General features: G+C 33.9%; 1 protein-coding gene across 1 annotated transcript in view; it reads right to left on the reverse strand.

The window, feature by feature from the left end:
* Positions 1-8969, reverse strand: part of LOC106464394 (terminal uridylyltransferase 4-like) — a 102963-nt gene extending 93994 nt beyond the window's left edge. The window contains exon 1 of the mRNA XM_013924525.2: positions 8874-8969. The gene's annotated coding sequence lies outside the window, so the exon portion shown is untranslated. The remainder of the gene's footprint in view (positions 1-8873) is intronic.
* Between the last annotated feature and the right edge of the window lie 315 nt (positions 8970-9284).

Consider the following 9284-nt stretch of genomic DNA (forward strand, 5'->3'; position numbering starts at 1 on the left):
TACTATAATTAATATGTTTGCGATTTGTTTTCAGCACAGTTAGTATTGATTAGGACACCTGCCGCTCTTACAACATAGAATTGTTACAGAATCAATTTTTTCATATTTGGAAATTAGAATGTTCATGAGAAAGATAATTTCAACTAACTGACACATGAAGTAGACCTACAACTGAAACTAGATATGCTCTTTTAAATATTTTATTTTCGATAATAAAGTTTATAAATGTTATATAACAATTTCTTGTTTGAAAATATCATGAAATAATATGTTTGTTTTCATAAACAAAAATTCAGTAGTTTTAGTACAATATTCCTAGGTATAACATTATACTGCATCTAGCAGTAGAACAATCAACTTTCAGTGTATCAGTGAGACAAGTAGTTTCTGGGCTGCCCATAGGCAAGGCATAGCATCCATTATCAGGGTTACATTTGAAGTCACTGGGACAATAATAGAGGAGACCCGCTCAAGTTAGTTGAGCACTGCAACTTGCAGAAAGAAATGGCAACCTACTGCCAAGCATAATATATGGTCATTCACAAATAAAAGAAAAACCACAATGGCATAAAGGGGGGTCCCTGATACAAGTGGGGAGCAGTAAGGTAAGTCATGTGTGACAGGTGACTCATGCTATTGTTCACACCCAGAAGAGAGCAGTCAAAGTGGCAATGTGAGGACTCTACATCAAAATGGAAAACTGTTTAATGTTAAGCATGAGATGAATAGATTAAAGATTAATATTCTAGGTCTTTGTGAAACACGTTGAAAGATGCTGGAACTATTGTTTCAGAAAATATGAAGATCATTTATTTAGGAAGTCAGATGCACAAAAGAAGAATTGGGCTGATTTTGGGCAATATCTGATAGAGTTATGCTTGTTAAAATAAAGGCTAAACCTTTCAACATTTTAGTAATTCAAGTCTACGCTCCGACTGCTGAAAATGAGAAAGAGGATATTGATAATTTCTATGAAGACCTTGATAAAGTGAAAAACCAATACCAATCTCAAGAAATAGTCACAGTGATGCAAAAGTTGGTTGTGAGTGAGTGGATAATACTGTTGGACTGCATGGACTTGGAGACAAATTTGAAAGAGGACAGAAATAGAATAATTGGTGTGCTGCAAATGATCAAGTCATTATGAACACATGGCTTGAGCACCACCTAAGAAGGTATACATAGAACAATCCTGGAGATAAAGTTAGAAACCAAACTGATTATGTCACTACAAAGAGAAGGTTCCAGGAGCTTATAGCTGAAGAAACCACGTCCCCGTAGTATGCACCATTAAGATAAGGTTGAAGAAATTTAAGAAGCCAAAAGTAACAAAGAAGCTCAATTATATAATCATAATGAAAAAATATCTGATTAAAGAAAGGTATACAGATGCAGTTAGTAACCATTTTCAATAACTTGAAGATGATGGAAATATGGATTGTGTGTTTTCACCTAGTTTGTTTAACTCATACAGTGAGATTGAGGATTTACCAGGGCTGACCTCTGGCAGACAGAATTTGAACAACTTACATTACGTTGATGAAAGCTTTAATAGTTGATTTAGAAAAGAAGCTGCAAAAGATTTTAGATAAAAGTTGTTAGTGAAAATGGAAAGAAGGGTAAGTATTAACTGCATGGTAATTATAAAGAAGATCATTCCTATGTACACTGTCAAAGTATATAAGGAACAGACAGACAGGCCAATAAATTCAACAATCTGGGAAGCTGGATAACATCAGGACAACCTGGAAATTTCCTTAAAATTGAGCCCTCCAGGTCCCATCTCGTGAAAGTGGATCAAGTCTAGAAAATATAAGTAACCTCACTCTCTTGGAACCACTGCACAGAGGTTGAGTGCATGATGGGAGGATTGCATGCCATCTACACCAGCAGAACACCATCACCCTTCTCTCTACTGAATGGAAGTGAACACCTTCAGGAGGGGTCATCCACTGTCCACCACCCCAACAGCTCAGAACTAAAAAGTGGCAAGGACTCCTGCACTCCACTAGAAGAACAAGGGAGATTAATTGTGGTGGAAAGTCTGAAGGAACGCCAACACTGGAGACAGTGTAATAGGTAACCATGAAAACCCTATTTTGGAAAGCAGACTGCCCCTGATTTATTCAATCAAAGGGACAGCAGTGATGGGCAGCTATCCCCTTCTGCTTTACCCATGTAAGTCCATGGGTTAGTCCAGTCCAGAATGGGAATATTGATAAAGCAAATATATTGCAAAGAAAAACCTAACAGCAATCATGTGTATCACTCCATCTCAACAGTGTGCATTATAGGCCTGGGTATTTATCATGGCCATACAGTGCAGATTTGAGATATAGGAGAGATATCTGGAAAGGCAATGTTCGTCACTGAGCGGGATATGAATCCTAAGTGTTACATGCCCCTTGAGGAAAAAAAATATAGAAAAGATAACTTACCCAGTCATAGACACACTGAAGTTTGAAGGATGGTAGCAGTCAGAAGGTGATACCTTGATTAGGAAGAAACAGCTACCCAATGAAGGTAGTGGGAGATGAACATATGAGTTGGAGGCCATATGCCTGGCTAAATAGTTTCCTCCAATGGATTATGGAGGTGTGACTCCAGGAAAAAAAGAAGGTGCCTAATAGCAGAGTCCACACATGAATTCACAGTCTCGGGAAAATCTCCAAAACAAACAGATGAAAAAGAAGCCATCTGGAAGTCACAAAGATAATGAGAAGGTAGATGAACCTGAGAAAAGACAAGTGCCCTTCCCAATAAGATCCTAAGAGCAACAAAACCACGTGTGAAGGGATAGGGCTAAAGAGAACAACAGCGTCAATGAGGAGTAAGGAGGAAAAATGTATCCCTCAAAAAACCCTCAAGAGATCGGTGGAGAGTCTCAGAAAGGAGATGATGTTGGACAAGTACTGCAGGAGAGTTGTTAAGGTAAGACGAAGGTGGGAAAATGGATGTGGGAGAAAAAGATAGTATTATCAGAAACAGCCCCCTACATAAGCAAAAATGACATAAGCTGTTGAGAGTCAAGAAAGAGTTGATCAGCTAACACCATCCCTCAATCGAGAAACAAAATGCTCATATCATGAGCCCAGATGTCAGGGGAAGGAAGGAAACAACAGACTCCAATAACAGGTGTTATATTAAAAAAGAAACAGTATCCTGTGAAAACACACCTGAGAAAGCATATCCAAAAAGAGAGTTAGGCCTAATACATTTTGTAGGAGATGCATGGGATGGGAAGGCAAGGCATAGAGTGGAGAAGGAAAACAAAACTACCAAAATCTTCCTCATCATGAACAGGTTCAGAAAATACAGGAGGAACCCAAACATTATCTGGAGAAAAAGGACAACTCAGATAACAATCAATCTCCTGACAATTGAGAGCCAAAAAATTCTTCGCCGAGACCCCCCCAGACCTGAAAAAAGGTAATGGCATTCGAAGTAGGGGTAATAGTATCAGAAATAACAATCAATCTCCTGACAATTGAGAGCCGAAAAATCCTTCGTCAAGACTCCCAGACCTGAAAAAGGTAATGGCATTCGAAGTAGGGGTAATAGTATCAGAAATTGTAAAACAAAAACTTTGAAATTCACTTTAAATCATGAAGCTAATAAACAAACCACGTAAATTACTACTTCACAAAAAAAGAGAAAGAAATCGACATGCGAAAAGCTCACGAGAAAAATGTCTGCACTCAACCACTGCCTAACAAGAAGTGATAGATTGGTACAATCAAATAGAGGGAGTCATGTCAGGAGAATGTGTCACATGATGATATACAAGTGAGGTAAAGTTGAACCATGCTGATTGTGGAAGGTCAAGGCTTGTGGAATGCAAAATAATTTATTGGGATATTGAGGGCAGCACTGAATGAGTACAGCTATACACGTGAGATGAGGTAAATTCAACGGTAAGGAGTCCAAGGCTGAACAAAATACTCCATACTTTTCATATATAATTTCTGTATAATTCATATGTCACTAAGAACCCTGCAATTAACAATCATGGACCCATAAGCAACTAGTACATACACAAGTAAATTGCCAACAAAACATATTAAAGAAGCCAAAGAATCCCTTCAGAAATTCTAAGGTTAAGCTATATGTATCAGTAATAAATTTTTTAATTTTTTTTTTTGGTATGTTTACTAAAATTTTTTTTTGTAAGTTCTGGTGCCCTCAATAATTTTATACTTTTTCAACATTGTTCAACTGAGTTTTACTAAATATCTATACATAAGTGATGCGTTCTTATTTTTCGATACACATACGACAATAACCTGCTAATATTTGCTTCCTACACCTCCATATGTGCATTCAATAATTAGAGAAAGCTTGTTTCTGGTGTTCATGTTTATTAGGAGTTTGAGAAGTCTCCCAAAGGGTAGTGAAAAGAATAGAAATAAAACCCTGGATATTATAAGTAACAGGCTTAAGCTTTAGAAGACTAAAACTAGATATGTTTTTGTCAGAATTATTTTTTTTCAGTTAAATGTTAAGAGTTTGTATAAACTTACAGAATGGCTTATCTGATGTTAAGGTATGTGCAATTAAGAATTACTTCAACAATTGATGGATAGGCACTACATGTATATGTATATGCTCCTGTCAGTGGCAACATTTTAGTTTGATAATTTTACTATGTGGAGGAGAAGTGATCTCAATACAGGTTATAAGTTACTGTCACGATATAAAAGACTGTTTAGTTTAGATGTTATTGATTTATTTATTTTTGTGAGTGATTATTTTATTATTGTTTAGTTTTGTTATAATAAGAGTTAAAAGCAGATGACTGTAGGAGGTTTTGTTATTAATTCATTGAGGTTGACATTGATGAACATCACATGCAATATATTGACATTGAGAATATAGAAGGCGGACAAACAATTAGGTGATAAAAGATATAAATAGCGTGAGATGAGCGAGAAGCAGCAGACACAATAGCAGAAGAAAGTAAAGTTACAAAGGGAAGAGTTAACTACCATAAAAGTGATAGGCCTAACGATTGACATAGGCCTAACATTTAATGTTAGAGTAAGACTAACAGTAGAAAGAAAGATAAGAAAAATAATTTATTCCATCAATGCATGGTTCTAAAGTAATTGAATCAGCCTGAGTGCACTTTGGTAAAAGAAACAGAAGAAGGAAAACCAAACAATTATGGTAACTCATGCCACAACTGTAAGTGAATCTCACAGGGAATACTACTGCAATATTAATAGAGAAAATAGTTTGGCTTGTCAACTGAAATTCTAAAGTAACTGGACAGTGGACTTTTGACAAGAAGAGAATTATATATATATATAGTGTTTATGATATGCCTGTAATCTCTATAGTGTGAATAATTTGCTGTACATATGTTTAACTTGTTCTGAATATATATATTATTTTGAAACAAGTAAAGTGCATGCTGTTTATTTATCGTTGAATTTATCGCCAACAACTCACAGACACCTAATGTACAAGACCAAAAACAACACCATATATATTTATACTATTAAGAAGTAAAAGTAAAAGCCTTTTTTATTCTGACAAATGGTGGAGAATTATATTATAAATTCTGACAGTTATTTACTAGGGAAAGATATTAAAAGTGAAATTGTGGTGGTTATTTATCAAGTTTATGCAAGGGATGAACTACAAACTATTAGGGTTTAAGACTAAATCTTGTATTCAAGAGGCTGAATATACTGAATATAGGTTACTATTAGGAATTTCAATGGCAGACATTTTGAAATTGGCAATTAATATCAGCCACCTGATGAGGTAGTTCATGTCTCTCATAAAATGTGTAATGAGATCAGAGTTATTTCTAATAAGAATAATGATGCAATAACCATCAGAGATTTTACTTTTACACACATTGTTTGGGATTGTAAAAATCAAATCAAAATTTCCTGAAGTGACTCTGGATGATTTTCTACACTAAATAGTCAGAAAGCCAACTAGAGTAGATGCCATTTTAGATTCATTGTTAACCACTATGGATATAACTCCAAGAGTTGAAGTAAGAGAATATTTGGGGAAGAGTGGTCCTTGCAAAATTAGGTTTGCTTTGCTACAAGTTGACATAAAAATAAATGAAATTTTAGTTCCTCACTTTCAGAAAGCCAATTCTGAGGCCTTGAGATAAGCTTAAAGTCACCAACTTATTCATCCATTTTTTGAATGGACAAAAACCTGAATATGAAGATGACAAGATGAGTAAAAACATTAATTTCTGTAAAACTAAAATAAATTTGTCTACAACATAGCAAATGGTACTTTTTGTGTTTCACCATTTAATACAGTACTTGATTCTTTCGATTGTTCCCTCATGTACTGTTTACAATCATCTATTTTAATCCATACTTTGAATGTAGGTATTTCAGCATTCATAGTATCAAATGGTATTTTGACGATGATTGAGTTAAATAGTAATTTCCAACTTAAAATGAAATCAAATTTTTAAAAATTTTATTGCATCCTTTTCAGAAATATACCAGATTGCATCTCAGGTTTGTGCTTTCCACACTTCACTTCTTTAACAAAGTTGGATGAGCAATTTTCAAACCATGGATAATACCCTGCCATGAGACAAGATTTATCATTAGTGAATTATGATGATGATGATGAGATAAAAGGTGATGTGAAACAGATGTGTCAAGTTTTAAAAAAACAAATTGCTTTAATTTATGATAATACATGTTTCTAAAAACAGGAAAGGAAAACACAAAGGTCAAACCTAATTGATTTACCAAAAGACACAAAAGAAAAAATCAAGAATAAATGCAATAATTTAAAGTTTTTGACAAAGAGGTTAGAAAACTTACAGAACTCTTGGAAAAAAATGAAGTTAATCTACAAAACAACAGATAAAAAACCAAAAAAGGCCTATATGAAACAGTTGGCTGATAGTGTTTGGAATTAAGTATATTAAAAGCAAGAAAATGTTAAAATTGAGATTGAGCCCTAAAAGGATGCTGATGGTAAGATTTTTGTGAATACAATTTGAAGGCTCAACTTAAAACGTTTTATTCTCCTTTATTTTAGAGAAGATATTAGCAATATTCCTGACTCTGAACATTATTTGAATTGACTTGAATCATGTAGATATTAATTCCGTAGTGGCAAGTAGAGAGAAAGAGTCTTTATGCATCACTTGGTAGGAACAGGATTAAGCGAGTAGGTAAACTGAAAGATTAAACATAAAGAACCAGGATTAGACTTTTAAGGTTTTCTTCAAGGGTTTAATAAAGGTCAAAGATAAGATGTGCAAATCTCTCTCCTTCACTTATGGTATGTCATTAGACAGTGGACAAGTGCCTTAGAACTGAAAAGTTTGGAAATGTTACTTCTATTTTTAAAGGAAATGATTAAGTTTTCCTGCAAATTGTAGGCCAATTGGTCTTATTTTAGTGGGAAAACCTAGAGTGTTAAATAAAAGAATCTTTACAAAGTTACTTCATACAAAGTTAAAAATTTTGTTGAACAGTAAATTTGGTTTCACAAGAAGATCTTGCCTTAGTAATCTTACGACAGTCTTAAATAGGTTACTGCTTATGTAAGTGAGGATAAGGGTTTGGATTTGGTACACCTAGATTTTCAGAATGCATTTTATAAGGTACCACATATAAGACTTGTTAAAAATTTAACTCCAGAGGTATGGGGATAAGTTTGTTCATTGGACAGAAAAATGGCTGGATGGAAGAAAACAATGTTTAACATACATTGTTCAATTAAAATTGACTAATGTCACAAATGAGGTGCCTCAGGGCTCAATGTTAGGACCTTTGCTTTTTTTGATTTACACCAATGATAGATGAAGGAATAGTTAATGGTCTTGGATGATACTGGCTTTGAGGATGCTGTTGCTGCTTTACAAAAAAATTCAGGTTAATTAGCGAGTTGAACAAATAAATGACAAATGACTTCTAATTATAATAAATGCAAGGTAATGCACTTGGGTTACCATAGTTTATAATTTCAATAGGTGTTATGGTAAAAAAAGGATCTTGGTGTTCTGGTTGATCAATCTCTTAAGTTACCCATGCAGTTGCAAGTTGTAATGCAAATAGGATTTTAAGTTGGGTATAAAGAAATACTGAATACAAGTCTACTGTGATTATAATTCCACTGTACAAGTCATTTTTAGGCCACATTTGGAGTACTGTGTTCAGTCTTTGGCTACTAACATTAGAAAGAACATCAAATTGTTGGAAAGGGTTCAGAGAGGTATACCAAAATGACATCTCTGATGGAAAGGTATCACTGAGGACATGTTAATATCTCTAAAATTGATTTCTCTTGAAAAAAAAAGAATTTAAGAGTGGATCTGATTAAGATTATTAAGGGAACTGATAGTGTCAAAGCATTATTATTTTTTCCATATTTAATTGTGAGAATGGTATTAGTACAATTGTAGGACTAGGAGACAAATTTTGGCAGGAGTCATCTTCTGGGAAGTAAGTTTTATTTTTCTAACAGTAACAGGGTAGTTGGTCTTTGGAATGAGTTGCCTTCAGATTTGGCAGATGCAGTACATTTACTTTAAAATTACTGATTTTAGAAGTGTATAGGTATACTTTGATAAATTAAATATTAACTTAATAGATGGGACAGACTAGATGGATCGACAACAGATCCTTTGTTGTCTTCTAAATGTTAAATTTCATATTGTTATAACTTATATTAAATTTAACCTACTTACGTTTAACGACATTACATTATTAACATTAATTCTCGCATTCGCAATCCTATTCGGTATTGCTAATCCTAGGCTAGAATATTTATTACACTTTTTTTCAAAATTCAGTTTTGTTGTTGTTGTGTTTTCACTGTAGCTTGTCAATAATCACAATAATGTTATTACTATTTTTATTTATACTAACCTTGTCTTAGAATTACACGTTGCATACGTTAATTACGTGCGAGTTAAACTGAATTTAATCTATATACGATCACAACCTGTAAAATGTAAAAACCTCAATTTTCAAGCATGACGCCACCTTCCGATTTTCTTCGATTCCAAAACCTGAATTAGGCCTAATTTTATTTCAAGTTATAAGAATTATCTAGTCTACTATTTATCAAAATCCCCCAATTAAAGGAAATTTAAATACATATTCATGATAAGCAAAATAGTCAGTTCGTTGGCATTATGATGACTTTAAACCATTTTGACAAGAATAAGAAAATGCAAGTAAAGATAAAAATATATTCACCTACAACTAATGTAAATATAACATGGAAAGAAAAATGAAGTGTGCAGTGCTACAATTTTTTACTGTAAAAATCATGCT

This window comes from Limulus polyphemus, unplaced genomic scaffold (assembly GCF_000517525.1).
Source record: "Limulus polyphemus unplaced genomic scaffold, Limulus_polyphemus-2.1.2 Scaffold1638, whole genome shotgun sequence".
Lineage (NCBI taxonomy): Eukaryota > Metazoa > Arthropoda > Merostomata > Xiphosura > Limulidae > Limulus > Limulus polyphemus.